The sequence below is a fragment of the Pleurodeles waltl genome, chromosome 3_1 (genome assembly GCF_031143425.1).
Source record: "Pleurodeles waltl isolate 20211129_DDA chromosome 3_1, aPleWal1.hap1.20221129, whole genome shotgun sequence".
Taxonomy (NCBI): Eukaryota; Metazoa; Chordata; class Amphibia; order Caudata; family Salamandridae; genus Pleurodeles; species Pleurodeles waltl.
The window spans coordinates 665,660,351-665,675,506 of NC_090440.1; positions in this window are offsets into that span (position 1 = coordinate 665,660,351).

Below are 15,156 nucleotides of genomic sequence, written 5' to 3' on the forward strand. Positions count from 1 at the left end.
CTGGTGAGAGCCCCACAAGTCACCACGTTTTGGATTCCCCTAGGTCTCTAGTTTTAAAAAATGCACAGGTTTAGTAGGTTTCCCTAGGTGCTGGCTGAGCTAGATGAAAAAATCCACAGGTAGGCACTTTGCAAAAAACACCTGTTTTCTTTGAGAAAATGTGATGTGTCCACTTTGTGTTTTGGGGCATTTCGTGTCGCGGGCACTAGGCCTACCCACACAAGTGAGGTACTATTTTTATCGGGAGACTTGGGGGAACGCTGGGTAGAAGGAAATGAGTGGCTCCTCTTAGATTCCAGAACTCTCTGTCACCAAAATGTGAGGAAAAATTGTTTTGTTAGCCAAATTTTGAGGTTTGCAAAGGTTTCTGGGTACCAGGACCTGGTGAGAGCCCCACAAGTTACCCCGTTTTAGATTCCCCTAGGTCTCTAGTTTTAAAAAACGCATAGGTTTGGTATGTTTCCCTAGGTGCTGGCTGAGCTAGAGGCCAAAATCCACAGGTAGGCACTTTGCAAAAAACAACTCTGTTTTCTTTGAGAAAATGTGATGTGTCCACGTTGCGTTTTGGGGCATTTCCTGTCGGGGGCGCTAGGCCTACCCACACAAGTGAGGTATCATTTTTATCGGGAGACTTGGGGGAACGCTGGATGGAAGGAAATTTGTGGCTCCTCTCAGATTCCAGAACTCTCTGTCACCGAAATGTGAGGAAAAAGTGTTTTTTTAGCCACATTTTGAGGTTTGCAAAGGATTCTGGGTAAGAGAACCTGGTGAGAGCCCCACAAGTCACCCCGTCTTGGGTTCCCCTAGGTCTCTAGTTTTCAAAAATGCACAGGTTTGGTATGTTTCCCTAGGTGCCGGCTGAGCTAGAGGCCAAAATCCACAGGTAGGCACTTTGCAAAAAACACCTCTGTTTTCTGTGGAAAAATGTGATGTGTCCACGTTGTGTTTTGGGGTATTTCCTGTCGCGGGCACCAGGCCTACCCACACAAGTGAGGAACCATTTTTATCAGGAGACTTCGGGGATCATAGAATAGCAAAACAAGTGTTATTGCCCCTTGTCTTTCTCTACATTTTTTCCTTCCAAATATAAGACAGTGTGTAAAAAAGACATCTATTTGAGAAATGCCCTGTAATTCACATGCTAGTATGGGCACCCCAGAATTCAGAGATGTGCAAATAACCACTGCTCCTCAACACCTTATCTTGTGCCCATTTTGGAAATACAAAGGTTTTCTTGATACCTATTTTTTGACTCTTTATATTTCTGCAAATAAATTGTTGTATACGCGGTATAGAATGAAAACCCACTGAAAGGTGCAATTCATTTATTGGCTCTGGGTACCTAGGGTTCTTGATGAAACTACAAGCCCTATGTATCCCCACAACCTGAAGAGTCCAGCGGACGTAACAGTTTATTGCGTTAAAAAATCTGACATTGCAGGAAAAAGTTACAGAGTAAAACGTAGAGAAAAAAGGCTGTTTTTTTTCACCTCAATTTCAATATTTGTTTATTTCAGTTGTTATTTTCTGCAGGAAACCCTTGTAGGAGCTACACAAATTACCCATTGCTGAACTCAGAATTTTGTCTGCTTTTCAGAAGTGTTAGGTTTCCTGGATCGAGCATTGGTTTCACACCCATTGCTGTCACTGACTGGAAGGAGGCTGAAAGCACAAAAAATCGTAAAAATGGGGTATGTCCCAGTAAAATGCAAAAATTGTGTTGAAAAATTGGGTTTTCTGATTCAAGTCTGCCTGTTCATGAAAGCTGGGAAGCTGGTGATTTTAGCACCGCAAACCCTGTGTTAATGCCATTTTCAGGGGAAAAAACACAAGCCTTCTTCCGCAGCCCTTTTTTCCAATTTTTTCTAAAAAAACGACATTTTCTCTGTATTTTGGCTAATGTCTGGGTTCCTCTAGAATCCCTAGTATGTTGGGAAAAAAAGGACGCAAATTTGGCGTGGGTATCTTATGTGGACAAAGAGTTATGAGGGCCTAAGCGCGCCCTGCCCCAAATAGCCAAAAAAAGGCCTGGCACTTGAGGGGGAAAAGGCCTGGCAGCGGAGGGGTTAAAAAATGACACAAATTTGGCACAAATGGAGTATAAATATGCCCCCTAATCCAAAGATGGCAGTTCCTCCTTACAGCAGTCCAGCCGACCACCTGGTAATGTACAGATTTGTAAGGTCAGCAGCATCTGTGTCTAGTGCAAGCAAAGTCAGGGCACAGCTAGCAGCGGGGCAACAGGCCACCCAGCACAAAGCAGGCCAACAGCAGATGAGCAGTCCAGATGAGTCCTATGTGTAGCTCAGCCGTCCTTCTGACAGAGGTTCACTCCCAGTTCCAAAAGTGCTGTAAAACATGGGGTCAGAGCCCCTGTCCTCCAAAATGTATTTTTTCAAGGGATGACTTCAAGGGTACCCTTTAAAGTGTAACACAGCCACTTACAACCCAGCCCTGGCTCTGGACATCAGTAGTGGGTAAATCAGCCCTTTGTGTAATGTAATGTAATGTAATTCGAGATTTATAAAACGCGTTCCTACTCAGAGAGCATCGAAGCGCTGGGAAGAAAGCACGTAGTAAAAAATAGACAGAGGATAAGAAAAATAACAGAAATAATGAAGTTAGAAAAACATCCAATAGAAGAAACTGAAACAAACCAAATCAAAGACGCTGACCTTGATGTACCAAAAAATTAACGAGGCAAGAGCCAAGTTTTCACCATTTTCCTAAATTTCATATAACCTGATTCTTGCCTAATATTCTGTGGGAGAGAGTTCCATCCTCTGGCTGCAGCTACTGTAAAAGCTTTGTCTCCCCATTTGGCTTTATGTGTGCGAGGGACCTGAATCAAGTGAGCTTGGGAAGACCTCAAGCTTCTTTTAGGTACAGCAGGAGGAGTCTGGAAGTCAGGTACCGTGGTCCTATTCCATGAACTGCCTTAAAAGTAAGACAGAGCGACTTAAACTGGATACGCTGCGCCACTGGTAACCAATGTAATTTCCTAAGACTCTCTCTAACTGATATACATTGTGGGAGATTAAGAACCGCTCTGACAGCGGAATTCTGAACTAATTGGAGTCTTTTTATCAGCCCCTTATCCAGATTAAGGAACAGTGCATTACAGTAGTCTATCTTGGACATTACCAATGCCAGGATAGCAGATACTCTCCATTCATGTAACAGATAGGGGAAGATTTTTCTGAGCATTTTAATTGACCATAAACTGATGTTTACCACATGATTAATCTGTTTTTTAAAAGACAGATGTTCGTCGAACAAGATGCCTAGGTTTCTAGTAACAGTAGTGGGCACAGGGCAGTTACCACATTCAGAGGGCCACCACCGTGAGTTCCATAAATTCTTTCCAGGTCCAAAACATAAAACTTCAGTTTTGGTGGCATTCATTTTTAGCCAATTGGTCTTCATACATTTTCTCACTTCCACCATACAGTTACTAAACCGATCTACAACCTCCTCCCATGGCTGATTAATAGGAATAATAAGCTGGGAGTCATCAACATAGGAAGATGGAATGAAACCAAAAGAACGAATTAGACTAGCCAAAGGCGCTACATACACATTAAACAATGTGGGGCTGAGGGAAGATCCCTGCGGAATCTCACATGGCAGAAGATAAGGTCTAGATTTGAAATCACCACAGCTAACTGTGGTCCATCTATTTGTAAGAAAAGACTTCAAAAGTTTAAGCGCCTTGTCCCTCAAACCCACATGATGCAAACGGGACATTAATAGTGTGGGAGAGATAGTGTCGAAGGCAGCGGATAAATCTAAAAGAACCAAAACGGCCCCCTTGCCTTCATCAACCATCCTTCGAATAGTATCAGAGGATGAGATTAGGGCAGTTTCAGTACTATGCCCTTTTCTGAACCCGTGTTGGGAGATATCAAGAGCATCCGCTTTTGTTAAAAACTCTATCAATTCAGAGTTCAAATTTTTTTCTAGAATCTTTGCCAAAAACGGGAGATGTGCTATTGGCTGCAAATTACTCATGTCCTGATTATCCCCCTCTGGTTTTTTCTTGAGGGGTACTACTATTGTTTTTTTCCAGATTGATGGGTACTCCCCAGACATAGCTACCTCTTGGTAAATGGGGACCAACATCCGTGCCATTAAATCCGGAACCAAGTGAAAAATGGAAGGAGGACACGGATCCAGAGGGGAGCCCGATTTAATTTCAAGAATCTTCTTTTTATTAGTATCCATGGAAGGGGGTTGGAAATATGACATTAGTGACTGGTCATCTGCTGTAGCACTCTCTGTTATCATGGGGGGTAATACTTTGGGAATAATCTGGGCATCAAAGTTGCTATGTATTTGCAATATCTTATTTTCAAAATGAAAAGCAACTTTGTCACAGAAACCCTGAGAGTTTTCTAGACCAGCCGGTTTCATGGGCACAGTTAGGGCCTTAGTAGTCTTAAAAAGTTCCCTGGGGGCATTGATAGCCTCCTTTACTTTGGTAGCATAAAATGTAGATTTGGCCATAAATTGTGCTGCTTTATAAGCCTTTAGAGTGGACTTAAAGGGCGACCCTTTCCTCAGGTACTGGATTAAGTTTCCACCATCTTTCCTGCTGTCGATACTTTCTTTGAAGGAGTTTGAGGTCTTTTGTAAACCAAGGGTGACCTGGTTTCTTCTGACTATTGGGCCTTCTAATTAAGGGGGGTACCATTTCTTCCATGGTCATTTCCACTCCTTTCAGAAAGCTGTCAATCAGGGGCAAGGCCATAGCTTTAGCCTTAGCCTAACCAGCTTCTAAAGCTGGGCCTAATTCCTCTACTTTAACATGTTTCCATGACCTGGCTACCTTGTTCGTTTCCACGTTAGCAGCCCCAACATTATTTGAGGCGAGTTTAAATTTCAGCAGATGATGATCCGTCCAACTCAACTGTATCATTGTTAGCTCCACCTGTTGAGTAGCTCGTGCAAACACCCCAGCCAGAATATGCCCTGCAATATGGGTGGCCGACGAGACTCTGTGAGAGTAGGATACAGCCTATTGACATGTAAGGTGTGAACAACCTCCCACTCTCCCAGCCCAGGATGACTATCAATATGCAGATGGATGCAGATTCCTCTCCTGTCACTCCCAGCTCTTTCTGTGTTGAGGCTGTCTGGACGGTATGGCAACACAAAAGGATGACGGATGGAGTGCTGGAACTTTTCAAACAGTTGCCCCCAATCACAGATCTGGGTTTAATCCATCATTTGTTTGCTCACTATGCCACCCAAGTTTGGACCCAGCCACATGCAAATCAGTCCTGACCCTGTTCCCTATTGGAACAGTCCAGCCGGAACTGCCAGGCCACATCCTCCCTTGACCGGAAACAGGCATCCTGGGACCGGTTTCAGGATATCACCCTTCAACATTCAGGCTAGCTTGAATCCAGTGACACAGGAAGGGGTCAAGACTGATTTGCATATGGCTGGGGCCAAACTGGGGTAGCATGGTGAGTAAAAGAACGATGCATTAAATCCAGATGTGTGACTGGGGATGAATGTTTCAACACTCCGCCCATCATCCTTTTGTCTGGAACATATGCACAAAGTGTAGTTGTCACTCTGCCCTAGATGTGGATTGGAGTGAGGCTGCATAACACTAGAATTATAAGCACAGAAAAATGCCCACTTTCTAAAAGAAGCTCTTCCAAAATAGTAATGTGAAATCCAACTAAACTAGTAAGCAGGATTTCTAACTACCAGTCCAAACACATCAAACATGCCCAGGCTATTTCTTTCAGATCAGAAATTACCACTTACAAATATATAATCAAATTCACAATGCTAACCTATGACAGGACCAGCCCCAAAAACGAAACAGGCTGATTGTCACTAGTAGGACATATAAAACATAAAAGTACATGTCCTACCTTTTATATACACAGCACCCTGCCCATAGGGCTACCTTGGACCTACCTTAGGGGTGACTTAGGTGTACTAAAAGGTGAGTTTAGGCCTTGGCAAGTAGTTTGCAAGCAGGCCTGAGACAGGTTTGAAAGGCTACTTCTCTGGGTGGCACAATCTGTTCTGCAGTCCCACTAGTAGCATTTAATATACAAGCCCTGGGTATATGGTTTACCATATTACTCAAAATGTACGGGTAAATTAAAGAGGCCAATCAGGTGTAAGCCTTCATACCAAGTTTTAGGGGAGAGAGCACATGCACTTTAGTACTGATTAGCAGTGGTAAAGTGCCCAGAGTCCTAAAGCCAACAAAAAGAAGGGCAGATAAATAAGAGGAGAAAGGCAAAATGTTTGGGGATAACCCTGCAGAAAGGGCCATTTCCAGAAACCTGTATTACAAAATTCTAGGAAAGGTTCTTGAGAATTGGCTACTCCCCTTACTTAGTACCTTAGTACACGTGGATCAAAAGGGATTGATACCTAGCCATAATACATTTCTTAATGTCCGCTGATGTGAGATTAGTTGACTGGGGTGTGAGCCCCAGTCAAGCAACAGCCACAATCCCTTGCAGGGTGAACCACAAAAAATCACTAAATTAACCTGTGCTTAACCCTGGGTAGCTTGGCACAAAATGCAGTCAGACTAAATCTAGAGGAAATGTGTATAGTATTTATGAAGCACATAAACATTAATAAAGCAAATTTTTAAAGTTTTAGGTGCAAAATAGAGATTAAGGCCCTCATTCTGACCTTGGCGGGCGGCGGAGGCCGCCCGCCAAAGTCCCGCCGTCAGGTTACCGTTCCGCGGTGGAAAGACCGCGGCGGTAATTCTGACTTTCCCGCTGGGCTGGCGGGCGGTCTCCTTCAGACCGCCAGCCAGCCCAGCGGGAAAGAGGCTTCCACGATGAAGCCGGCTCGGAATCGAGCCGGCGGAGTGGAAGCTGTGCGACGGGTGCAGTTGCACCCGTCGCGTATTTCACTGTCTGCGCAGCGGACAGTGAAATACATTTAGGGGCCCTCTTACGGGGGCCCCTGCAATGCCCATGCCAGTGGCATGGGCACTGCAGGGGCCCCCAGGGGCCCCGCGACCCCCCCTACCGCCATCCGGATCTCGGCGGTCCGACCGCCGGGATCTGGATGGCGGTAGGGGGGGTCAGAATCCCCGCGGCGGTGCAGCAAGCTGCGCCGCCGCGGAGGATTCAATGGGGCCGCGGTACACTGGCGGGACCCCGCCAGTGGTGCCGGTCCGACCGCGGCTTTACCGCCGCGGTCGGAATCCCCATTGAAGCACCGCCGGCTTGTCGGCGGTGCTCCCGCGGTCCTCCGCCCTGGCGGTCAAAGACCGCCAGGGTCAGAATGAGGGCCTAAGAGTGAAAAGTACCCACCGTGGACATCTGTTTGCACTAGACCGGGGAAAAGTCAAAAGTTAAGGCCGACTGTGATGGAGTGCAGTTTGGATAGACAAAGTGGATTGGGCCCAGTCAGCTCTTAACTTCAGACTTAGAACATTTTTGCCAAAAAAGTCTCTGAGAATGTAAAAGGTGTGTGTCAAGGCTGCAGGAGTGACTGAGAAAGAAGTGTCATCGTTGGTAGGGGTGGGCAGTGAGCTCCAAACCGCTGGCTGACGGAGTTCACTGTGTGCGCACTGCAACCTAGTTATGGGCCACAGAGCGCAAGCGCAGAACTGGGCTGCAGACAGTGCGTGCTCGGCCCGACATGAAGCTGCTCGCCGACGCCATTCCAGCAGCTCCAGATCCAGACCTCCCTCCGACTGCCAGCAGCCCGGGCCTGGGAGCAGGCCAGGGGGCAGGGGGAGGCAGAAAGCCAGGCCGATGGAAATGAGGACCCACAGGGAGGACCCAGGTAAGTCCTCATTTTTTTCTTATGTCATGTGCACAATGTTGCACAAGAGTTCTAAAACGGCAGCTTTTGCTGCCTACGGCCCTGGCCTGAATTCACGCCAGGGCCCTGGGCTGTGAAAGCTGCTGTTTCAGGCCACTTGTGCACCAGCCTGCCCAGGCCTCTTGTGCACTGGCCTCCCCCATGTGCAGCGCACAGCTGTGCAGCGTGCAGCTGAAACAGCAGCTTTAGGCTGCTTATGGCCCTTTCCTGAATGCACCCGATCTCGGAAGCGCTAAGCAGGGTAAGGCCTGGCTAATCAGGCCCGACCCTGCTTAGCGCTTCCAAGATCGGGCGCATTCAGGGCAGGGTGCCACTAGTGCAGGTGGAAGTGGCACTCCACCGCTCATGGAACTTCACCTCAGCAGAATTCGATGGAGTTGTAAATCAACTCTGCGGAGTTGAACTCCGTGAGCTCTGCCTAGGCCTAATCATTGGATATCCATGGAGCGCAGCCACAGTGACAATGTTACCTTTGGATTTAGTCGTCGAAATGGAAGTCAAAAACCTCCAGTGGGACAAAGCAGACGGCTGTAGCCGAAGACAGTTCCACAACATTGGATACCTTTCATGAAGGACCCCATAAAATGGATTTTCTGCTGCGCAAAAAACGTAGCTGGAGAAGCTTCGAAGTCAGTCCGATCGATGATGCACCTAAGGTGGAAAAGAGAGCAGGTTGGTCCCAGTCTCCTCTTGGTTTTCAGAACACTGTTTGGCCAAAAAGTCCTAATTTGGGGAAAATCGGCTATCTGGGCACATTTAGCACCACAATCAAGGATCCAGGAGTGGTTGGAGGTCTTTTGGGGGGTCAGGACTCAGTCGGGCTGGGTCCAGGCATGGGTTCAAGATGGTGGGAGCCTGTTATGTCCCTGTGGCTCTGAATAGGAGGCCAGCGAACTAGAGCTTGGAGTCACTTCTGGAAGATTTAGATGCAGTTGAAGATGCATGGCTCAACAGCAGGGCTGTCCTCCTAGGGTTCAAGGTAGGCTCCAGGCAGCATAGCAGTCCTAGGTACGGCTGCAGTCTGGTAGAGTGCACAGTATATCTCAGCAGCATACAGTCCTCTGAGAGTCCTTCCTCAGGTCCAGTAGTGACTGAAGAGTGGGCCAGAGAGCTGTATTTTTACACCCTGGTGCCCTTCTCCTAGAAGGTGAGGGAAGTTTCTAGAAAGGTTCTTTGAAGTTCTAGGAGTTCCCTGCCTCCCGTGCCCAGGCTCCTAGCAGGCTGCACCAACAATACAGGGTTGTTAAGCCTATAGTGTGGTAGCAGAGCACAGTTTATTCAGGTGCAAGTGGGGCTGTGCTTAGCTCTGCTCCCCCACCACATCCTGCCAATGGAAAGGCCATTCAAGCTCTGCTAATCCCACTATTGTGTGACTGTCTGCAGGGAATTCACAAAGTCTTGTCAGTTACACCCAGTCATGTTGCCTAAGGTAGGCTGCAGGCACAGAGGGCTAAAGGGCTAAAGGGCAGGGATTTGGCAACTAAAAGTGGCATTTTCAAACTTGTAATGATAAATGTGACTTTACCATTAAAGAGGGTATATCATCACAAGTTCTAGGTACCAGACATCATGATGTAACGTGCTGGAAAGAGGCAGGAGAGATAAGGGATGGAGACTTTTATACTGACGGTGTGTTTCGTCCCTTACCAGAGGTTGCTACTTCATTCTAGATACCAGCATGTCAATTTTTGACCTATGTTGCAGTATGACGCGTGCTAGCATTACAATGGGGGCAGAAGTGCAACCCCCAATAGGAGTGGAACGCCCAATGCACACAATGCTGTCATATGGCAGCACACGTAGAATCATTACAGCCCTGTATGCAGCCCTCCTGAGTCATAAACAGAAGCTGGGCGTCAAGCCCAGATAGCGGTGGATGGAGGCCCTCTGATCTCAACTGGCTGATAAACAGCATACCCTGCAGCAGGTTAAGGAGGTCTTGCTAAATTCCCAATTTTGGTTCACCCAATTCAACCACCTACACCACACATACCTTACACCCCACCGCATCTCCTGCATTTTCCCTAATGCCAACCCAGTGTGCCCTAGATGCAGAGAATTAGATGCAGGTTTCTTGCATATAGTGTGGGCATGTCGGAGGAGTGGGAGGAGTTTTCAAGAATGACATCCAACCTTGTTTATAGCATAGTCTTACACATTTCTGAATACCGTTTGCTAGGTATTCATCCCTGGGCTAAAGGTGACATGTATTTGCACAAGTTCCTGGACCTTGCATTTGTGCTGTACAAATGCCAAATTGCACTGTCAAAGAAATCACCAATGGGCAAAAGCCGAAGCAGGAGTAACAGTGGAGGCTCTTGGGAGAGGGGGTGCCAGTCAAGGACTTACAATGTGGGACATCTACATACAGAAAATGTCGGCGAAGACCTTGGAAGCGATAGATGATGCTTGACCCCCCCCATAGATATCCGATTGTACAGTCATAGTGGAGATTGATGACGGAGGGCACTGGTGTTGGGAGTAATGCTGAGCTGCATTACTCACAAAGGTGTTCATCCTGGGTTTGTTTTGGGGGGACAGTAGGGATCATTTGTCTCTGTGATGATACCCATATGGCATGATGGGGTCAGTAGGAATGGTACCAGAGGAATCTGAGTGTTCTTATACTACTCATGTATTGTTTTGTCTGGAGGGGCGGGCAAATGGTGGCAGTTGTGATGGGACTCCAACTTGTTGTTTCTTATTATTGATTGAAATGCCAATAAAAAGATGGAAAAAGGATCACATAAATCAATGGAAAGACGTATAGAATTGTCTCTCTTACATGCCAAAACAAGTAGAGCCAACCATCCAGACCCTTCAATTGGTCCAATTACATTCAAATTGAGAACTTTATCTACTTCTTCGCGTACGTCATCTCTTGAGGACAAATGTCCCTTGTGCACCACAGGAGTGGCCCTTTCTTTTAAAACTGTTTTATACTGGAACCCTTTTAGTTTACCAAGACTATCTGAGAAAACAGCCAGAAACAAATGTACTCATTGATTGGATACTACCTTTGTGTACCTTATTTTGAATTTGGATATTAATCAATCGAGGTGGTTGAGGGTCGAAATGGCATCTAATTCCCTTGGATCATTTTATCCTAACAAATTAGAACCCAATTTCGCAACATAAATTTAGCTTTCTTGACCTCAAATCCCAGTACTCCTTCAAATTCCTCTTGAACCTCACTTCTTTTGCCACCATAAGCTAAAATCCTGATGCCTTAAGGCGTCAAATCCAGAGGGCTGTATTTCCTAAAAACCTCTTGGCCAATTAATGTAAAAGGAAAAACAGAATCAGCCAATAATAGCACATTAATATCATTTGCATAAATATTACAATAAGAAGGTTACCTTTTGAAAGGTTTCAATATGGCTGCACATTGAGTACTATTCTCATTATTATTGTGGTTATCCCCAATAATTATTGTAAAAAGAGCATTGTTCCTATCATCAGACACATTGTATCCACAGTCATCAAGTTGAGCAACAGTTGTTTTCCATATAGTGTGACAGAATCTTGCAAAATGTCCCTTACGATGAGATTGAAAGCAAGTTTGAGTTAAGGCAGGACATGACTTTGAGGAAGCTAAATGTGGTTTGCTACCACAACTGAAACACATGGGATTCGTGGTATCTTTATGAATGTTGCGTGGATGTTGTTCATATTTGCTCCTAAAACTTGTTTTAGTATCCTTATGTTGTTTCTTATGATCATCTATTTCACAAAGTCAGTGAGAGCTGATAGTTCTTTAAAATAAGCATCAGAATTTTCAATAGCCCTTGCAAGAGCTATAGCATACTCAAGATCTGAATTTTCTGTTGACAATAATCTTTCTTGTATCTTTTGGTTGTTTGTTCTTTCAAGTAATTTAAATCAAATGATTTCATCTTTAAATTACCTAATGTTAAAATTAGTGGCTAGTTTCTGTAAGGCTGATACAAAGCCATCTTTAGACTCTCCTTGCTGGTGACTTCTTTGTAGAACATATGTAGTTCCAAAACAGTATTTTTGTGCGGTAGGAATTTTTTATTCAATTACTTGATAAAAAAGGCATACTCATCAACTGTTTCCGTAGGTACTTCTTCTCCAGCAACTCCTACTTGATGAACTTTATCCTTGACCTATAGTATTGGTAAGATTTTCAACACTGATCTGATCTAAATTATGTATTAGTAAAGCATTATTTTCCTTATCGGTGAAGGTATCACCATTTATAGTATCTAAATATGCTTCAAATGACTCTTTCCACCAAAACCAATCAAAAGGACGTTTGCCTGGATCTGGGAAAAATGGCGCTGGAGAAGATATGCCATCCCTGGTGCAAAATACATGATGAAAAAAAAAAAAGATAGATTAAAAATGCAATAAACAATGCTTTTATTCCAAATATTTTACATATAAATTAGAGCACATTCCAGGAATACTCCAACAAAGGACTATTAAGTCTAAAAATAAAAATGAGTCAAGAAAAGGAACAAAGTATATATACATATTTGTTCTAATAATTAGGAAACATCCAGTATTTCAATTGGCTAAAAACAGAACATTGCGCAAAAACAGAATAAAACGCTGAAAGACGCCCAATCCAAGATGGCGCTTGTTGGAAATGGCCCTTTTAGCAGGGTTATCCCCCAAATTTTTGCCTTCTTCCTCCTATTTTCTCAGGTCTGTTTTTGCTGGTTTATTGTCTCTGTGCACTTTACCACTGCTAATCAGTGCTAAAGTGCAAGTGCTCCCTAGGTAAATTGCACTGTTGATTGGTTTATCCATGATTGGCATATTTGATTTACTGGTAAGTCCCTAGTAAAGTGCACTGGAGGTGACCAGGGCTTGTAAATCAAATGCTACTAGTGGGCCTGGAGCACTGGTTTTGCCACCCACATTAGTGATTCTGTAAACATGGCTCAGACCTGCCACTGCAGTGTCTGTGTGTGCAGTTTTAAACTGCCGTTTTGACTTAGCAAGTGTACCCAGTTGCCAGGCCTAAACCTTCCCTTTTACATGTCAGGCACCCCTGAGGTAGGCCCTAGGTAGCGCCTGGGGAGGGTGTAGTATATGTTTAACCACTCACATGCCTTGGACGAGGTGACCTCGTCCAAGGCAGCAGTTCCCGGGTGCCTTGGACGAGGTCACCTCGTCCAAGGCACGGGAACTGCGCTCCCCCCCTGTGCTCCCCACCCCCAAGGCAGGGCTGGAAGGGGAAGCCCTTCCCCTTCCACCCCCGACCCACCCCCACCCCCCCTGTGACGTCAGCGGGCGCGAGCGTGCTGATTTGTCACAGGGCCTCCCCTATCGCGCTGGAAGCTCAGCATCCAGCGTGATCGAAAGAGAAATGCTCAGCATTTCTCTTTCGATCACGTGGGGGAGGCCCGGAGAGGCTTCAAAGGGAAGGAAATGTATTTCCTTCCCTTTGAGGTCTCTCCCAGCGTTTCAAAAGCCGGATTGCTTGCAATCCGGCTTTTGAAACGCCCACTAGACACCAGGGATTTGTTTTGTTTTTTAAACTGGCATAAGGGAGCGACCCCTTGGGCAAGGGTCGCTCCCAATGGGGGCATTTTTTTGGAAGGCCGTTTCTGCCCCCCCTGGGGGCAGAAACCTCTAGGCACAAGGGATCATTTTTTTTTCTTTCTTTTTTTCTTTAGGTGGGGAGCGACCCCTTAGGCAAGAGTCGCTCCCCAAGGGGGGCAGAAACCACTAGGCACCGGGGATTTTTTTTTGGCGCCAATGTCACACAGGGGGAGCGACCCTGTAGGCAAGGGTCGCTCCCGGGGGAGGTTGGGGGGGCAAATTTATTTTAGACCATTTCTGCCCCCCCGGGGGCAGTTCGGCCTATTGTTATTAGGCCGGGGGGCAGAAACCTCTAGGCACCAGGGCAAATTTTTTTTTTGTGTTTTTTTTTTTGTTTGTTTGTTTTATTAGAGAGGGGGAGCGACCCATTAGGCAAGGGTCGCTCCCCTGGGGGCAAATTGTGTTTAGACCATTTCTGCCCCCCCTTGGGGGCAGATTGGCCGATTTTAGGTCAATCTGCCCCCAAGGGGGCAGAAACCACTAGGCACCGGGGATTTATTTTTTGGTGCCAATGTCACGCAGGGGGAGCGACCCCGTAGGCAACGGTCGCTCCCGGGGAGGGGGGTTGGGGGGTGGGGTGGCAAATTAATTTTAGGCCATTTCTGCCCCCCCTGGGGGCAGATCGGCCTATTGTTATTAGGCCGATCTGCCCCCAGGGGGGGGGCAGAAACCTCTAGGCGCAAGGGCAATTTTTTTTTTGTGTTTGTTTGTTTTTTTAGAGATGGGGAGCTACCCATTAGGCAAGGGTCGCTTCCCTGGGGGGCAAATTGTATTTAGACCATTTCTGCCCCCCCATGGGGGCAGATTGGCCGATTTTAGGTCAATCTGCCCCGAAGGGGGCAGAAACCACTAGGCACCGGGGATTTTTTTTTTGGCACCAATGTCACGCGGGGAGCGATCCCGTAGGCAAGGGTCGCTCCCAGGGGGTGTTGGGGGGCAAATTTATTTTAGGCCATTTCTGCCCCCACTGGGGCCGGCTGAGCTAGAGGCCAAAATCCACAGGTAGGCACATGTGAAAAAATTTGATGTGTCCACGTTGTGTTTTGGGCCATTTCGTGGGCGCTAGGCCTACCCACGCAAGTGAGGTATCATTTTTATCGAGAGACTTGGGGGAACACTGGGTGGAAGAAAATTTGTGGCTCCTCTCAGATTCCAGAACTTTCTGTCACCGAAATGAGAGGAAAAAGTGTTTTTTGGGCCAAATTTTGATGTTTGCAAAGGATTCTGGGTAACAGAACCTGGTCAGAGCCCCACAAGTCACCCCATCTTGGATTACCCTGGGTTTCTAGTTTTCAAAAATGCACTAGTTTGCTAGGTTTCCCCAGGTGCCGGCTGAGCTAGACGCCAAAATCCACTGGTAGGCACTGTTTTCTATGAAAAAATGTGATGTGTCCACGTTGTGTTTTGGGCCATTTCCTTTCGTGGGCGCTAGGCCTACCCACACAAGTGAGGTACCATTTTTATCGGGAGACTTGCGGGAACGCTGGGTGGAAGGAAATTTGTGGCTCCTCTCAGATTCCAGAACTTTCTGTCACAGAAATGTGAGGAACATGTGTTTTTTAGCCAGATTTTGAGGTTTGCAAAGGATTCTGGGTAACAGAACCTGGTCAGAGCCCCACAAGTCACCCCATCTTGGATTCCCCTAGGTCTCTAGTTTTCAAAAATGCACAGGTTCAGTAGGTTTCCCTAGGTGCCGGCTGAGCTAGAGGCCAAAATCTACAGGTAGGCACTTTGCAAAAAACACCTCTGTTT